This window comes from Ovis aries, chromosome 10 (genome assembly GCF_016772045.2).
Source record: "Ovis aries strain OAR_USU_Benz2616 breed Rambouillet chromosome 10, ARS-UI_Ramb_v3.0, whole genome shotgun sequence".
Taxonomy (NCBI): Eukaryota; Metazoa; Chordata; class Mammalia; order Artiodactyla; family Bovidae; genus Ovis; species Ovis aries.
The window spans coordinates 75,915,179-75,932,188 of NC_056063.1; the positions used below are offsets into that span (position 1 = coordinate 75,915,179).

General features: G+C 44.7%; 1 protein-coding gene across 15 annotated transcripts in view; it reads left to right on the plus strand.

The window, feature by feature from the left end:
* CLYBL (citramalyl-CoA lyase) overlaps positions 1-17,010 on the plus strand; it is a 241,165-nt gene that overhangs the window by 148,704 nt on the left and 75,451 nt on the right. The window lies entirely within an intron of this gene.

Sequence of the window (17,010 nt, forward strand, 5' to 3'; positions counted from 1 at the left end):
TTCAAAAGCATCAATTCTTTGGTGCTCAGCTTTCTTTATAGTCCAACTCTCACATCTCTCAGCTTGTTGGGGCAAGCATTTGAATCACTTAAAAAGAAAATGTATTCAATTCATGAATATGGTTTTTAAAGTTTCAGGGAATTTAATAAAGCTGTTAATGGTACCAGTTGAGATTTGAACTTATTTAAACCTATTCAACCTGAGTTAATCCATTCTCTTTATGAATAGAGTAATAAGATTGTAGACTGAACACCACTGCCTAAAGAAGATAGATGCTTTGCGCTGGTAATTTTAAAAACCAAGGTAACCTACATGGTCTTTTCTGTGCACAAAAGCTACCCTCAGACATTCAAAAAATTTATACTGACTGCCTCAGTTCTAGGACTTTCTACTCCACAGCACACTTGCTGACTTATCTGTGGGTTTCTTCCACTAGTACACAAATTCCTTGAGGCCACAACCACATTTGTGTCCTAAGTACCTAGTATGGTGCCAGGCACACAAAATGTGCCCAACAGGTGGTTGAAGGAGGTGGCTTAGGGGGAAAAGACATGCTTGAATTTATCCGAGTGCTATGCTTGCTAATTTTGTACACATAAAACCTGCAGTAGAGACCTGCCCAGATAGGTGCAGTAACTTCTGTTTTGATATCTATGTGGACGTTTGCTAGATGAATCCGTCCACTTGCTTTAATCGATTACTATAAATACATTATAACAAGTACAACTGGACAAAGAAATTATGAGGACCATTATTATCTTTTTCTGTTGTTCGTTCACTAAGTTGTGTCCGACTCTCTGCGACCCCATGCATTGCAGCACACCAGGCTTCCCTGTCCTTCTCTATCTCCTGGAGTTTGCTCAGACTCACGTCCATTGAGTCAGTGACGCCATCCAACCATGTCATCCTCGGTTGCTCTCTTCTCATGCCCTCCATCTTTCTCAGCATCTGGGTCTCTGCCAATGACTCAGCTCTTCACATCAGCTGAATTATTATTTTTATTTTCCCCCAGTCATGTCTACGTGATGAGTTCCTGATCTGTATTTGCCCAATACCCTCCCAAGAGAAAACTGTTGCTTCTGTGAGACTCCCTTCCTTGGGTGGCCAGTGCCACGCAGAAGACTGTCCTCTGCCGTGCTGAGCTCGCAATCACATCTCTGGACCCAGAGGCACTCTGTATGGGCAAAAGCATCCAGGATTCAGGGCTTCCCTGGTGGCTCAGTGGTGAAGAACCTGCCTGCCAGTGCGAGAAACAGTGGTTGATTTCCTGGGTAGGGAAAATACCCTGGAGAAGGAAATGGCAACCCACGCCAGTCTTCTGACCTGGGAAAGTCCATGGACAGAGAAGCCTGGCAGGCTGCAGTCCACGGGGTTGCAAAGAATCGGAGAGGACTTAGCGACTAAACAACAACCATCAAGGATTCAAGCTCGGGAACAAGTAGAGAGAGGGCTCCCAAAGCATCTTGAGAAAGCTGGGGGCAGAAATGTCCTCTCTCCAAGGCGGGAGCCATGTCTTCACGCATGGTTTCCTCTTTTGGCACCTTTCCCCTCATGGCGGGGCAGATCTGGGAGTGAAGAAAGGGGCGGGCCCTTGGCTGTCAGGCTGTTAGTGATGAGCTGTTTTCAGCAATTATGCCCTTCCAGCCAGGGTGTAACGGCTGGCACCTCTGGTAATGAGATGCTTTCCAGGGCTTCTTGTTTAAGGCTCTGCTGGCTTCCTCTGGGCCTTCGCTTGCTGCTCTCCTTGGCAGCTTCGGAGTTTACTGACATTATTACCAATGTGACATGTGCCTCTTGGCCGACACAAAAACTCAGGGAAGGCATGCCAGTCTGCCATGAGAGGGGCCCCTTGGAGGGAAACGTGAAGCTGGGTGCAGCCACCACAGCAGACTTGTCCCCAGGGAGTAAGAGACACAGGCTCATCATGCTGCCTCTCAAGAATAACCCATCCCTGACTTTGTCGGCAAGTGGAAATTCCCATTGCCCACTCGAGTAACAAGGGGGCTTTTTTCTTAGATAGGCCTAGCATTGTTGGTAAAGTTGTCATACCAGCTAGAAAAATGATTCACTCAGTAACTCATCAGGTAGTTCATTTTTTTGAATTGAGATTCTTTTTTTTTTAATCATTGATTTATATATTTTTTGGCTCTGCTGAATCTTTGTTGTTCCCATGAGGTTTCTCTAGATGTGGCTACTCTCTAGTTATGGTACACCAGCTCATTGCAGTGGCTTCTCTTGTTTCAGGGCACAGGTTCTGAAGTGAGTGGGCTTCAGTAATTGCAGCACACAGGCTCAGTAGCTGTGGCATGTGGGTTTAGTTGCTCCGCAGCATGTATGATCTTCCGGGACCAGGGATCAAACACATGTCCCCTCTGTTTCCAGGTGGATTCTAAACCACTGGACCACTAAGGAAGTTCTCATCAAGTAGTTGTTGAGAATCCACTGTTCAGCAAGGGAAGACTGATCCTGGAGGTGAACAAAGAAAATGCGGTCCCTCCTGCCGTGGAGCTCATGGGCTGGAGAGAGACGCTCACATCGGTCCAGTGGCCACCATGATTGATGTATAGCTGTGATAAATGATGGGAAGACAAAGTGCACGTACTATGGGCATATACAACAGGACCACAGGCTGGAGAGAAGGAGTCCTTACGGAAATGACATTAGGCTCCAACAGCGAGAACGAGACTGAGAGAGGGATACGGGGCGGAGTGCAGTGGAGAGCCTTGGGAGCCAGAGGAGAGGCATCGGCAAAGGCCCAGGGGGAGCAGGAAGCCTGGGAGAAGGTCATGAGGCTGGAGTGCCCAGAGCCCAGGGGTCGTGCAGGATGAGGCTCGAGGGGTAGCAGGATGGGGTGATGCAGACCTGGGTAGGAACCGTCAGATCTACCCAAGTATTCTAAGGACAGAGGAAGGCCACTGAGGGATTTAAGCAGCAGAGATGAGAGGCTTATAAAAATATTATTCCGGATGCTGTGGAATGGATTGGAGTGGATGGTGAGGCCATCCGTGTGCCATCACAGTGGTCAGTGGGAAGAAAGGAGGTGATGAGGGACGCAAGGGACATGGGAGACCTGGTCCCCTGCCCTCCCTTCCTCTCCCCCTCACTTCCTTCCTTCCTTCCCTCCCTCCTTCCCCTCCAAACTTATCTACTTTCTCTGCTCCAAAAGACAGAAATGGACTCTTTTTCTTAGAAGATCTTTACAGTTTTCAAGTAAAATTCCCTCCTCCTATCTTTATGGAGAACTTCCTCAAAGAAACAGGTACCTACAGTTCTCTGCCATTGGAAAGATTTTAGGAAAGCCATGTTCAGTTCTGAAGGAGTGAAGGGCTTCCTCATAAATGCAGTAGACCCTCCTGCTCCACCCCAAGAGCCCCCTGCCTAGGCCCATTAGAACCCCCAAAGTGATCTGATTTCCATCAATCCCAAAGCCAGCTAAGCAAGGTCACGTTTACAGGACTCCCTCCCAGCGACCATCCAGAAAACAATAAAAACAGATGCAGGCCCTGCTGTGATACAGAAGCCCACTTTGGAAACCAGGGGGTCAAGTGCCCATTACCCAGGTAAGCGGGCTCTCCATGGGAGAGCAGAAGTGCATGTCCACATGCCAAGAGGAGAGGTGCTGGGAACCACCGGGGCCACCTGGGAAAGGGGGCCTCATCCAGGCAGTGCTAATCAAACCGGACAATGCCACGGAGCTGGCGTGGCTGAGCCAGGAGCGAGGCAAGGATGGGCTGGGGGAGAAGGGCCTCCCTTCCTCCAAAATCAATGTCCCTGTTAACTTGGGCAGAAGAAAATCTGACAGCTCTGGAAACCTGCCCATCTGATGAGAAGGAGGAAGCTGAGAAGCGGTTGGAGCCCGAGAAAGCCCCGGGATGCAGGCGCGATCAGTTGCCCGTTGGGGACCCGGTGGCAAGTCGGCTCTGCTGTGCTTTTACCGAAGCCCAAGAGGACAGGTGCTGCTGCTGCCCGTCCCCATACGGCCTCCCCAGCTGGTCGTAACGTGCCTGCCCCTCCGGTGATCCCAGCTGGATCTGTTTTATAAAAGATCCAAGAAACCAACGGGGCCGTCGGCTTCTGAACCCAAGCTCCCTGAGGTCTGGCCAGTGTAGGGCTATTCCATTTTCTGTTAATATCTAGGATTTAACCGAGAGGCAACTGGCATAACTGAAACCTACAGAGAAACCTAAGTCTAGCCATGGAAATTCTAGTGACAAGCTACCCTGTTGTGGATAAAGTGATGCTTTTCGACTGGTCCCTGATACTTATTTAAGGCCACTTGTGAAGTGAATAATAGGAATCCACAACCCTATTATTCATGTTTTAATATGAATAATATTAATTATGTAGCTAATGCCACAACCTATATGATTTATATTTCAAAATCCAAAGAGCTCCGAAAGCCAAAAAATTTTATTATGAGTTTTCAGCTGATTTCACTTGGGAGCAAAACCTACCCTAAACTGACATGGGGTAATTGGTCGACTCCATCCACTGTGTGTGACTAGTCCTACATTTTGCTCCAGGTTTCTGGGTGGGATGACATAAGATAAACTGCCTGCGTAACCTTTTGCCTTTCCCAAAAGATTCTTCATTCTAAAATACCTTTGTCTCCCAGCCTTTCTAACCTGTGATGGTAAACTTGCATTGTTATGGGTTTGAGGCCTTGTGGTCTAGTGGACAATTAGGAAACCCGAGGGCAGACTAAATAGAGCCCTTTGCGCTATAAATATTTAATAGCCATAGAGATGTTTGGGGTTGATGGAACTGCGGAAATTTCCTCTTCCATAGTCTGAATCCAAATTTCAATGGAGACTGCATGCGGTGAAAAAAGCATGGGTTTGGGAGTCAGAAGGTGCCTGGGCCATTATTAATGACCCATGTGGCCTTGGGCAAGACTTTTCTCCTCCCTGGATTTCATCCATAAAGTGAAAGACGTGGACAAGATGGTCCCTAAGGACACTTTGGGTTTTTATATTCCATAATTCTTTGAGCTACCTACAGGAGGGATGAGGGGCTGGGTAGCAAGAAGCTCAGATAAGGCCTCGAAGTGGGGAAAGCAAGGACACAGGTGCCTGTTCTGGTCCATTCCTAGGGATGGAAATAACACAGCCAGTCAGCTGGGGTTGGTAAAGCGTGCCACCATGTACAGAACCGCTCATACATCCTTGGTGCTGGGTGATCGATACCCCCAGGATCTGGGATGGCAACGGGCCTGCCAAGGAGTGAGGCTGAGGAGGATCTCTGTCGTGCCAGGGCTATGGCACTGCATTCTGCTGAAATCAATTTGGCTCTGTTTCATGTGTACCTAGCAGATTTACCAGATTGTGAAAATGAATGTTTTCTATGCGCGTGGCTGATTTTTGCATGCATCTGTTCACTCATCTAAACCTTAGTTACATGCTGCTAGGAGAACGAAAGGCTATAATTTCTTCTCTTTGAAGCAAGAGTAGTAAAGGCACCATGATTTCTGCTTTACAGATCTGTGTCAAAATGGTGCACCGCTTTCCTTCTTATTGTCCCAGGGGAAGAAAAAAATGAAGTGATGTGGCGGTATTTTCTACTGCATTTGCCAACGATCCTGACTGACTTTCATGAAGAGTCCAGTGCCTGAGAGCATGGCTTTCAGAATGTAAATATCCAGTGGAATGCAAACATGAGTATTTACCTGTATCATTTTCACGTGACGTTAATAAGCCCTTGTTGGCTTGTCATGTTTCCATTTTAGATGGCAGTGCTTCCTTCAGATGTCAGTGTCATGCTCCAAGACAATGATACTAGTACTTATTCAGTGCTTGCCATTTCTGGGATGCTTTTATCCCCCTTAATTAGTAAACCACAAATAATCTCTGCTCCATAGCTTAGTGCTGTAGTCCTCAGTGTTCATGAGGAGAATATGCTCCAGTGACTAATAAATAGGATGGATTTTAGAGTCAGTCAAACTCAGATTGGACTCTGATTTACTGAGTATCTGCCTCTTGGCACGCCTCCAAGCCCTTCTCTGTAAAATGGGGATTTGTTGTCGCTGTCCAGTCGCTCAGTCATGTCTGACTCTTTGCAACACCAAGGACTGTAGCCCGCTAGGGTCCTCTGTCCATGGAATTTCCCAGACAAGAATACGGGAGTGAGTTGCCATTTCCTCCATTCAGGAGACCTTCCCGACCCAGGGATCTAACCTGCGTCTCCTGCTTTGGCAGGGGGAGTTCTTTACTGCTGAGCCACCAGGGAAGCCCTGGGCTTATCACAGAGTAGTAGGTTTGAAGATTAAATCAGAACATGCATGTCAGGACTTCCCAGGCAGTCCGGTGGTTAAGACTTCATGCTGCCAGTGCAGGGGATGCAGGTTTGACTCCTGGTCAGGGAGCTAAGATCCCACATGCAGAGTGGTATGGCCAAAAAAAAAAAAAAAAAAAACGTGCATGTTGACAGCATAGCCTACTGCCTGGCCTACAATAAGTGCTCAGGAGATCTTAACCTAAAACTAGATGATGGCCACTTTGCCGTCCCCTGGTCCTCCACCCCTGAGAATCACATCACAGCACAAAATTTCCTATCACAGAAAACTCCATAGGCCATTGTTATGGACCAAAATCACCCCCCCCTTACCTACTCCCTCCTTGCTTCCTCTCCATTCTTACTTTATTTTGCAGAGAAATTGGGTTTTCTCTCTCATTCCTAGTTCATCCCCGCCTTGCCCTGAGAGTTCTTTCCACTAGCAAATGGCCTAGCCAGTTTTTTTTTTTTGCTTGTTTTTAAACAAACAGAAATAGTTCTTTCTATCCTTAGCCTTTCTATACCAACTTTATCAAAGGCAATAATTTAAAAAATTTTAAAAGACCATTTTCTCTTTGAAGAATTCTGACACTAGCTCTTAAGTTACCCTTTCCTCCTCCGCAGCATTTAGATATTATGGGTTACGGCAAGTCCTGGTTCAAGGGCTGGCAAACCCATTGAAAAAGTAAGGAATTTACCCAGGTCTTAGAGTCTGAAACAGAGAATTCAGAGCATGGGAATTAAGCCTCCTAGATGTTCCTTTATCCCAAAGGCAAGGTTTCTTTCAAACACTGAAACGAAAAATTGGGAGAGGGACTTGGCCCAGTGGCTATGACTCCACACTCCCAATGCAGGGGGCCTGGGTTCAATACTTGGTCGGGGAACTAGATACCATATGCCTCCACCAAGAGTTCGCATGCTGCAACTAAAGATCTCGCCTGCCTCAACTAAGACCTGGTGAAACTGAAGTTGCTCAGTCGTGTCCGACTCTCTGCGACCCCATGGACTGTAGCCTACCAGGCTCCTCTGTCCATGAGATTTTCCAGGCAAGAGTACTGGAGTGGGCTGCCACTTCCTTCTCCAGGGGATCTTCGTGACCCAGGGATCGAACCCGGATCTCCTGTGTTTCAGGCAGCCACTTTACCCTCTGAGCCACCAGGGCTCCTAAACAGACCTGGTGCAGCCAGATAAATAAATATTAAAAAAAAAAAATGGGGAGAGAGCCAAGGTGGGGCTCCTGAAGCACAAGCTTCTCTAGTGGCCCCAGGGTGGCATGCCTGGCCCCGGCCGTCCCACTCTGCCTCTTGAGGTGACACTTCAGCCCCAATTGCTCACCAGGACCGGTAGGATCACCCTGTGGAACAACTGTGAGGAGCGCCATTCCCAGGAATAAAGGTTAGACGTCACAGTTCCAAAAGAGGCCTGAAACCCTACAAGCTTCAAGGCACAGCTTTTGTGTGTGGATGGGTATGTTCAGGGGTGTGTGTGTATGTGTATGTGTGTGTAAATGGTGTTTATGTGGATGCTGTATGTAGATGTGTTTGTGTGGATGCTGTGTGTGGATGGGTGTGTACAGTTGTGTGTGTGTGTGTGTGTGTGTGTTGTATCTCTAGGAGTATGATGTGTTTGTGTGTGGATGGCGTGTATGGATGGGTGTATAGATGTATGGGGGAGAGCACGTAGGGGTTGTGGGTGATGAGGGAATGTGTGAATGAGAGAATGGGTGAACCTTAAAATGCTCAGAGCAAGGACTTCCCTGGGGTCCAGTGGTTAAGACTCTGCGATTCCAATGCAGGCGGTATGGATTTGATCCCTGGTTGGGGAGCTAAGATCCTGCATGCCGCACAATGTGGCCCAAAAGAAAAAAATAGTTCAGAGGAAGTCTACAAGCAGAGCAGCCTGGCAGCATTTGCTGTAGGTTCGATTATCCATTCTTACTTCAATCATTTCTAAACTGTAGTCAAACAGCATAACATAATAATTACGTTCATCATGATTAGCTCAGTATTTACCAAGTGCTTCAATGTTCAAAGCATTGCACTGGTGAGCCTTGGCAGGGGACAGAGGAATATAAAATAGCTGTTTTATTTTTCTCATTGTCCAGTTTAAGCTCTGGCTTGTTTGATACAAACAGCACTCACCAAGCTCCACCAAGTTCCAATAAGATTTGGCAACTTGTCCTGGTTTGAACTGATTTCTCACCAAATGAAAACATTTAATGTGAAAAATGCCAAATTTGGGACTTTTCGGGTGGTCCAGTAGCGAAGGCTTCCCTCTCTCCATGCAGGGGGCCCGGTTTTGATCCCTGATCAGAGAACTGCGTCCCACATGCCACAACTAAGACCAGGTGCAGCCAAATAAATAAATAAATTTTTAAATGCCAAATTTGGGACAGAAATCTGTTTTTCAGGATGTAGCCCTAAATAATATTTTAATGTACCGTTGAAGATGTTTTTGCTTAAAAATAGCTCCCAGTGACTGTGTCCTTACGTTTATCGGTCACAGCCACAGTGGAATAGACCTGAAAAGCTGAGCAAGGCTGAGTAAAAGAAGGTGGCAAAGAAGATAAATATGCCAGCTCTTTTCTAGTGCCTTCTGGCTGGGATTTCGTGGGAAGTGGCGGGGGGTCTTAATATATGCAACAGGTAGGATTGGATTTTCTTCCTTCCCATCGACAATGGGATCATACTTATGCAAAGATGTGAGTGACACTGGAAATGTAAGGGCCACGTAATTACGTAGGCATTTGCTCATTCTTTCTCAGCCAGGTCAGCTCCTAACCAGATTCTCTTGCTCAAGGACCTGAGTTCATCCCTGGTATTTCCTTCCCAGGGATGATTTTCACTGAGAATATAGTGTGTTTCCTAAAAAGAATTAGATACTATATTGGTTGTACTTAAATGTGGAACAGCTGTCTTCTGATAGCTCAGTTGGTAAACAATCTGCTTGCAATGCAGGAGACCCCGTTTAGATTCGTGGATTGGGAAGATCTGCTGGCGAAGGGTTAGCCTACCCACTCCAGTATTCTTGGGCTTCCCTTGTGACTCAGCTGGTAAAGCATCCCCCTGCAATATGGGAGACCTGGGTTCGATCCCTGGGTTGGGAAGATCCCCTGGAGAAGGGAAAGGCTACCCGCTCCAGTGGTTTGGCCTGGAGAATTCCGTGGAGAAGTCCATGGGGTTGCACAGAGTTGGACATGACTGAGCAACTTGCACTGTCTTCTGCTTAGGTTTCAACACATAAGTCTTTCCCTTTGTGTGTGTGTGTACACACACACACACACAGAATATGAGTGAGAGAGAAAAACATAAGTGCTGAGCTAAGATAGGAAGACCTCGGTTCCAGTTCTTGCCCTCCCTCTTGTTAGATGTGGAAATTTGTGTGGTAGACATCAGCCAGTTAGTCACCAAAACCCTCTTCTACTTCCTTCTGCTACGTAGATGACATTTCCCTCCCTCCTTGGCAGTGTCACATTGCCATGTGATTATCTTTGGACCCACAGAATGTGGATGGAAGTGATGCATACTTCCAGCTGTGTATGCATGCTCAATCACTCAGTTGCGTCTGACTCTGCAGCCTCATGGACTGTCACCAGCCAGGCTCCTCTGTCCATGGAATTTCCTAGGCAAGAATACTGGAGTGGGTTGCCATTTCCTACTCCAGGGGATCTTCCCGACGGAAGAGTCCAACCTGAGTCTTCTGCATTTCTGGCGGATTCTTTGCCACTGTGCCACCTCCAAAGCCCAAAAACCTCTCACCCACAAAAGCTTTTCTCTATCTTCCATATAACAGCCAGATGAGAGACTTTGGTCATTGTGGATTAAGATGAGAACCACTGACACACTGGGTCCCAGCAGACACAGCACCCCGACTCCACCCCATCACAGATTAGTTTTGACAAGAATAAGAAAGGAACTACTAGTGGTAAGCCCCCATGATTGTGGGTGTCTGTTACAGGAGCTCATACTGCTGTGGTTAAAACGTGAGGTCTGCCCTCTTCAATCTCTATAGCTGTAAGGTAGGATTTACTTTTGTGAAAAGCTCCACTTAATCCCCTTGAGGTCAAAATGTGATGTGTGTAAAAATATTTTTCTTATTCCATGTTCTCTTCCTGCTCTTCCTCATGCATTTTTACTTAGTTGCAGTAATAGTTTCACTATAATTTTATATTTAGCTCTTTTTCACTTAGCACACCACAAGCATTTTTTCCGCATCACTGCAGTCTTCGTAATTATAAATGTTAATGACTGTTTAATATTCCATCAAGCTGATGTACCATAATTGTCTAAAACAAGTGTGAGATGCTGCTGTTATACCCTGCTTTGAAACAATCCAGCTTATCAAAACAGTTAAGTCAGGGGGGTGACTACTAAAGTTAAAGACATTTTTACTCATCAAAAGAATTCTCTGCAAGGGACTTTTAAATACTGAGTTCCCCTTGTGTTTCTTTAGTATAATTTAAATTACAAACATGTAATATACCCTCAGCCACCTACTATGCAAAGCAAGATACCTGTATTTTATTATACAAATGTTGATACGTGCATTCTTGGCTGCTGGTTGCAGAGAATCCCAGGTTCCCTAAAGCAAATCTGATCCGGGAAATGTTTCCTGAGTGTTGGACCTCCTCCACTTTCAGTGGTCTGACCAGGCACTAAGATCATGGGCTGGGGGTTGTGTTCATGGGCTTATCTTTGTATCCATTGTTTTTGCATGTTTAAAAAATCGTGTCTTAACTGCAAAAACAACAATACAACAGCAAACAGCAGTGTAACAGCAATAATAGAATAATAGAAAAGGAAAACATCACTCAGAAATTCATCAAAGTAACAGTGGATGTACTACTTCAAGACCCTTTGTTTACCATGCCCGTAAGTTCAGTTCAGTTCAGTTCAGTCGCTCAGTTGTGTCTGACTCTTTGCGACCCCATGAATCGCAGCACGCCAGGCCTCCCTGTCCATCACCAACTCCCTGAGTTCACTCAGACTCACGTCCATCGAGTCAGTGATGCCATCCAGCCATCTCATCCTCTGTCGTCCCCTTCTCCTCCTGCCCCTAATCCCTCCCAGCATCAGAGTCTTTTCCAATGAGTCAACTTTTCCCATGAGGTAGCCAAAGTACTGGAGTTTCAGCTTTAGCATCATTTCTCCCAAAGAAATCCCAGGGCTGATCTCCTTCAGAATGGCCGTGCCCGTATGCACACATAATATATGCCTAGCCATTTTCACCTAAGTTCAGTTTTGTTTCCTACTTCCATCGAATAACCCTTGACATCATCACATTGTTTCATAGTCTCAATATTAGTATAAAACTTCTGCACTGTCTAAACTCTCACCATTGGAGCAGTCACTGTCTTGCAAGTCACAACTTGCAGAAACTTTTAACCCAGCATTTACCATCTGGATCAAAATTCCAACATGGGTTTGTATGTGTGTACTGGCAAAGAAAGTTTGGATTTCGAATGAATTCAGGTCAGAGTGTGTTCAGCTGCATGCCTGCTGGGATCACACTGCATGTCATTTAAACATGTATGTTATCACTAACATCAATTCCATCTCATGTTATTGTCTTCCAAGAGAGGTTCATTAGCATATAGTTACATTGTTTATGTACACTACCATACATGTTTAATATGGTGTAGAAGGAAAATATAAGTTGTATCTGCTATTAAATAGTCTCATGTACTGTAAGAAATACACCCATGAGTACTCATTCATTGTTAAATAATTATAATCAATGTTTTAAATCCTTTACATTGTGTAGACTGGTGGATGGTTATGTGGGCAGTTAAAGTGTCAAAAATGTTTTCTAAAGGTTTTCAGGTGGGCTGAAAACATAATACTTTTGATTCTATTCATAATGATGGAATATAGGCTCATGCCCTCCCAAAACTTGCTCTCTGGCCATTTTCAGGGGATGGATTAGATTTTGGATGTTGAAGTATATCTCTGTTTGTCCGTTATCTCTTACTAGGCTCTGAGCACCTTAAAGATAGGTGCTATAACATATTCATCTTTGGATTCCCAGCATCTAACCCTATATCTGGCACTTAATTGGTTTAATTCACATTATTCTGTGAATAAATGAATGAACAGATACCATAAATATTAACTATAGTCCACAGTTAATTTCACCTATGGAATTTGCTTTATTTTCTACCTATCTCTTTCCTAATTCAATCCCATATTCTCCAAGAGAGTCTCCAGTCTTGAGCTGGTTGCTCACTGGATTGTTATCTGGGAATTTCCCTTCCTGTCTGGGAAGTTCTTTGGCTTAATTTCTGAATTGAATATTCTGTTTACTGGATCCATCCAGTTAGGGTTAGGGTTAGGGCAATCCTGTTTTATTGCCCTAAAAAATCCCCTCTGCTCTATTCCACCTGTTCCCAGGGAATCCTGGGAGTCACTGATATGTTTCCTGTCTCCAGAATTCTGCCTTCTCCAGAATGATATATAGTTGGAATGAGACTGGCTTCTTTCACTTAACAATATGCATTTACGTTTCCTTCATGTCTTTTTGTGGTTTAATGGCTTTTCTGTTTATTGCTGAATAGTATTCTACTCTATGAGTGTATGACAGTTTATCCCTTCACCTATGGAATTTGCTTTATTTTCTCCATTTCTCTCACCTGGTTGAATCCCAGACTCTCCACCATGTACTGCTCCAGTCTTGAGCTGGTGGCTCACTAGATTGTTATTTGGGACCTCCCCTCCCTTCCTGGGAAGTTCTTTGACTTAATTGTTGAGTTGAATATTCTGTTTACTGGATCTTATGTATTTTTCTTTCTTGGTTTATTCTCTTATTTTAATGGTATATCCTTTATTAACTACCTCAGATAGGATACATGAGAGAGAATCTTTTTAAAGCATTTGACATGTCTGCAAGTCTTTATTCTATCCTCACAAATCAGACTTTTCTAGACTTAAATCCCAAGAGGAAAACAAGTTGACTTGCTGTTGGCCTAGTATAAGCATGTTCTTTAGAGATTACTAAATGGTTAACCTTCTATTATTTTTTGTATCTTTGGTCTAGTTTTTCTTTTCCACTGTTTCAAAGGCCTTCAAACTAATAGACCCCTCCACTTAATTTTTTTTTTTTGTAAAATAGTTTGAATCAGCTACATTTCATTAATTGAGCATTTTTAAAACATTAACCTCTGTGCAGAGGTATATTTTATAGCATAAGAGTGGCTATGTTCACTTACTAACATTTCCTTCTCCACTTTTGGATTGAAACAAGCACAGAATAATTAGACAGAGACTATTTCTGGCAAATAAAACAGTTAATAGTTGGAAAGGTATGTTTCAGTGAGGATTGTTGATAAACACACCTCTTGCTGCCAAGATCTTAAAGTTTAATTAATTAGCATCACCCTAGCTTCCCCTTTCCTCTTCTGTCACTTGCTTTCATCTTCCTTCATTTATTTTATACACACACACGCACACACTTCTCATTCTCCTACTTTCTCTTTATCTCCGTCTGCACAAGTTTGCACACAGAATTGGCTTCCCTTCTAGCATTTTTTCCCCCTGCACTCCATCAAAAAATATTTTCTGCATCTCTAATTTCATCAAGATATGCCTGACTGAGAATGTCAAAACCACTGAGCAGAAGTGTTTAATCCAAAGTTGGCTCTGCTGGTGATGATCAGCTGAGGAAACAACCTCGGATTTTTTTCTTAATTATTTGTTAGGACGTAAGTTTCCACTGTATGAAATAAATTCACATCCCCCTTCTCACTCCCTGCTCTTCACTGTGCTGGCTCCCACTACTTCCCAGTACAGCTTTCTGCACCCAAGTAAGACACCTAGAGGGAAAGGTTCCTGACCATATGTGGGAACACTGCCTCCAGCAACGGTCTTCCATAGGTAAATAGTCACTTCATGATTAATCGGACAGTCAGATTCTGGCCATGTTTATCGAACTCCATAAACTGAGGTCTGCGAGTTGGGGTGGTCACCAGCAACAAGCCCCAAAGTAGTCTAGGCAGCTCACCATGGAGCTCGGAGCAGAAGATCCCAGCTCCTGTCCCTGCTTCAGAGCTTGATGGCCAGGTGACATCAGGAAAGTCTGTTAACCTCTCTGAGCCTTGGTTCCGTCATCTGTAAAATGGTGATAATACCATCATCGACCTCCCAAGGTGGCTGCAAAGATAAAAATAAAATAAATGTATGTGAAAGCACTTAACAAATGACAAAGCACCATGTAAATGTTACCTACTATTGTCTGACCTCAGAGATCGAAAGGATGCATTCTTTTAAAATTTGTTATTTATTTATTTGGCTGCACGTGTCTTGGTTGCATCATGAAGGATCTTCGCTCTTGCGGAATGTGGGATCTTTAGCTGCAGCATGTGAGACCTAGTTCCCTGACTGGAGATCGAACCCAGGCCCCCAGCACTGGGAGCTTGGAGTCTTAGCCAGTGACCACGAGAGAAGTCCCAGAAGGACATGTTCTTATTCTGTGTTTTGTTTTGTGCTTTTGATTTAGTCCTCTTTAGATGAAGGCTTCCCTGGTTGCTCAGATGGTAAAGAATCTGCCTGCAATGCAGGAGACTTGCTTTCGATCCCTGAGTCAGGAAGATCTCCTGGAGAAGGGAATGGCTACCCACTCCAGTATTCTTGCCCGGGAAATCACATGGAGAGAGGAGCCTGGTGGGCTGCAGTCCATGGGAGCCTCAAAGAGTCAGCCACGACTGAGCGACTAAGCACACACAGATGAAGGATGTTTTGTGTTTAAAGTGTTTTACAAATACAAAAATTATGACAGGAAAGATTTAGAGTATAATTAGCAGAGAAGGAAGCTTATGTTTCTCTGGGATAAGACTACCCATAGCTTGTTGACCCAATACAATATGTTCATAATCTCACATGTCAAGAGCACACCGTGCTCAAAGGGCATATTGAGTGACTAGGTGAGAGTGATGGTAATGGAATACAGGTACCAGGGACCAGTCAGATGGGCAGCACAGACAACCGTTTGTGTACTGGCTGTGCTTGGAGGAACTGCTTCAGAGATACTGGTAGAACCCAAATAGGTAGATCTTCCTCCCTCCGTTTCAGCTTGTTTGCCAGTCCCCTTTCTGCACATCGTCTGTGCAAGGCTCAGGATCTGTGACCCTCCTGCAGTGGGTATCTGGTGAGGAAAACGGTACAGCTACAGATCACGAGCAGTCATACCTCATATAATGGGGTATTACTTGGACTCTTCCAAAGGGGAAAAAGAAGGCTGAATCTCCATGGACTGAAGGCAGTTACTATTTTTTCATAGCTTGGAATAAAGCTACTGTGATGATCTGCCTTATGTGTCACCTTGGCTAAACTATAATACCCAGTTATTTAATCAAACATGAATATCGATGTTCCTGGGACCATGTTTTGTAGATGTGGTTAACATCTACAGTCAGTGGACTTTACACAGATTAGATTACCCTGGGTGATGTTGGTGGGCCTCATGGGATCAATTGCAGGCCTTAGAAGCAAAAATTAAGGTTTCCTGAAAAAGAAATTCTGCCTTAAGACTACAGCATCAACTTCTACCCAAGTTTCCAGCCCACAACTTGCCTGATGGATTTGGAACTTATCATCTTATGAGATAATTCTTTAAAATAAATCTGTCTATCTATCTGTCTGTCTATCACTTCTCTATCTCCTTTTGGTTCTGTTTCCCTGGAGAGCCCTGATCGATACAACCTTTCTCTATTTTGAGTTTGCCTTTTTTGTTTTCTATTAGAAACCCAGCTGTCAGTGGTCCAAGGTTCAAGATGTTTTCTTTACACTAGGAAAATCAACTGTATTAGTAAATCAACAAACTATATAAATTAATCCCAAATTACAATGCAGTTAAGATCTTCCTAAAATCTACTAAACTCGGATAGAACTAAAGTACACCTTAAAAAATCCTTATTGATTGTATCTTATCAGAAGTTTGAAGTTCAAAATATCTGTATTTGAATCCCATATCTGCCTTTATTATCATAATTTTATAATCCCTAATTATTCCCCTAGGTGGTTTCCCCACTTGAGCACATGCCCATCACTAAAGAACCTCAGTATACCATTGAGGTGGCACTTGTCTCCAGTTGCAAAGACGGTGGGGCTGAAGTAGTAAGCTTTATATTTCAATGACGTGGTCTTGCCTTTGACATGAAACTTAAGAAGTGATAATTGCATATTTCAAGGTTTCAGGATCACTCAGGAGTGAAAACTGCTTCCCTGTTTTAAGTAGGTATATTTATTTGCAGAACCAGTCCTAGAATCGTTAACGTACTTCCAGCCATTTGAACTCTGAGAATCACAGATGTTAGGAACCTCACCTCTGGTCATCCCCAGGCGTCCTCGTCAGGGTCTGGGTTCCGTGAGTCACTTATCACAGGCTTCAGTTTTAAGCCGTTCCCAGTGGGGTTACGTGTAAGCCTTTTCAATTGTCCGTGACTGTGTTCCGTATACACATATCGATCGCCCTCTCTAATTCCCAGACCTGGTGGCCTGCCCTTCTGTCTGGCTTGGGTGAAGCCGCATGGAGGCACCGTGCTGGCCCCCGAGGGGCGGGGAAAGAACCTGGCGCCGCTGAGCAGACGTCTCTTAATGGTAATCCTCTGGCGAGCCAAGGGCCTCCAAAGAGACCATGAGTGTGGCCTCGTGGAGGAGGAATGTACTCACAGTCACACGAGAAAGTCCCCAGTCTCGGCTTCAGGACCCCATGCCTGGCCCATCATGCCTGCCTCAGAGAGAAACTGGA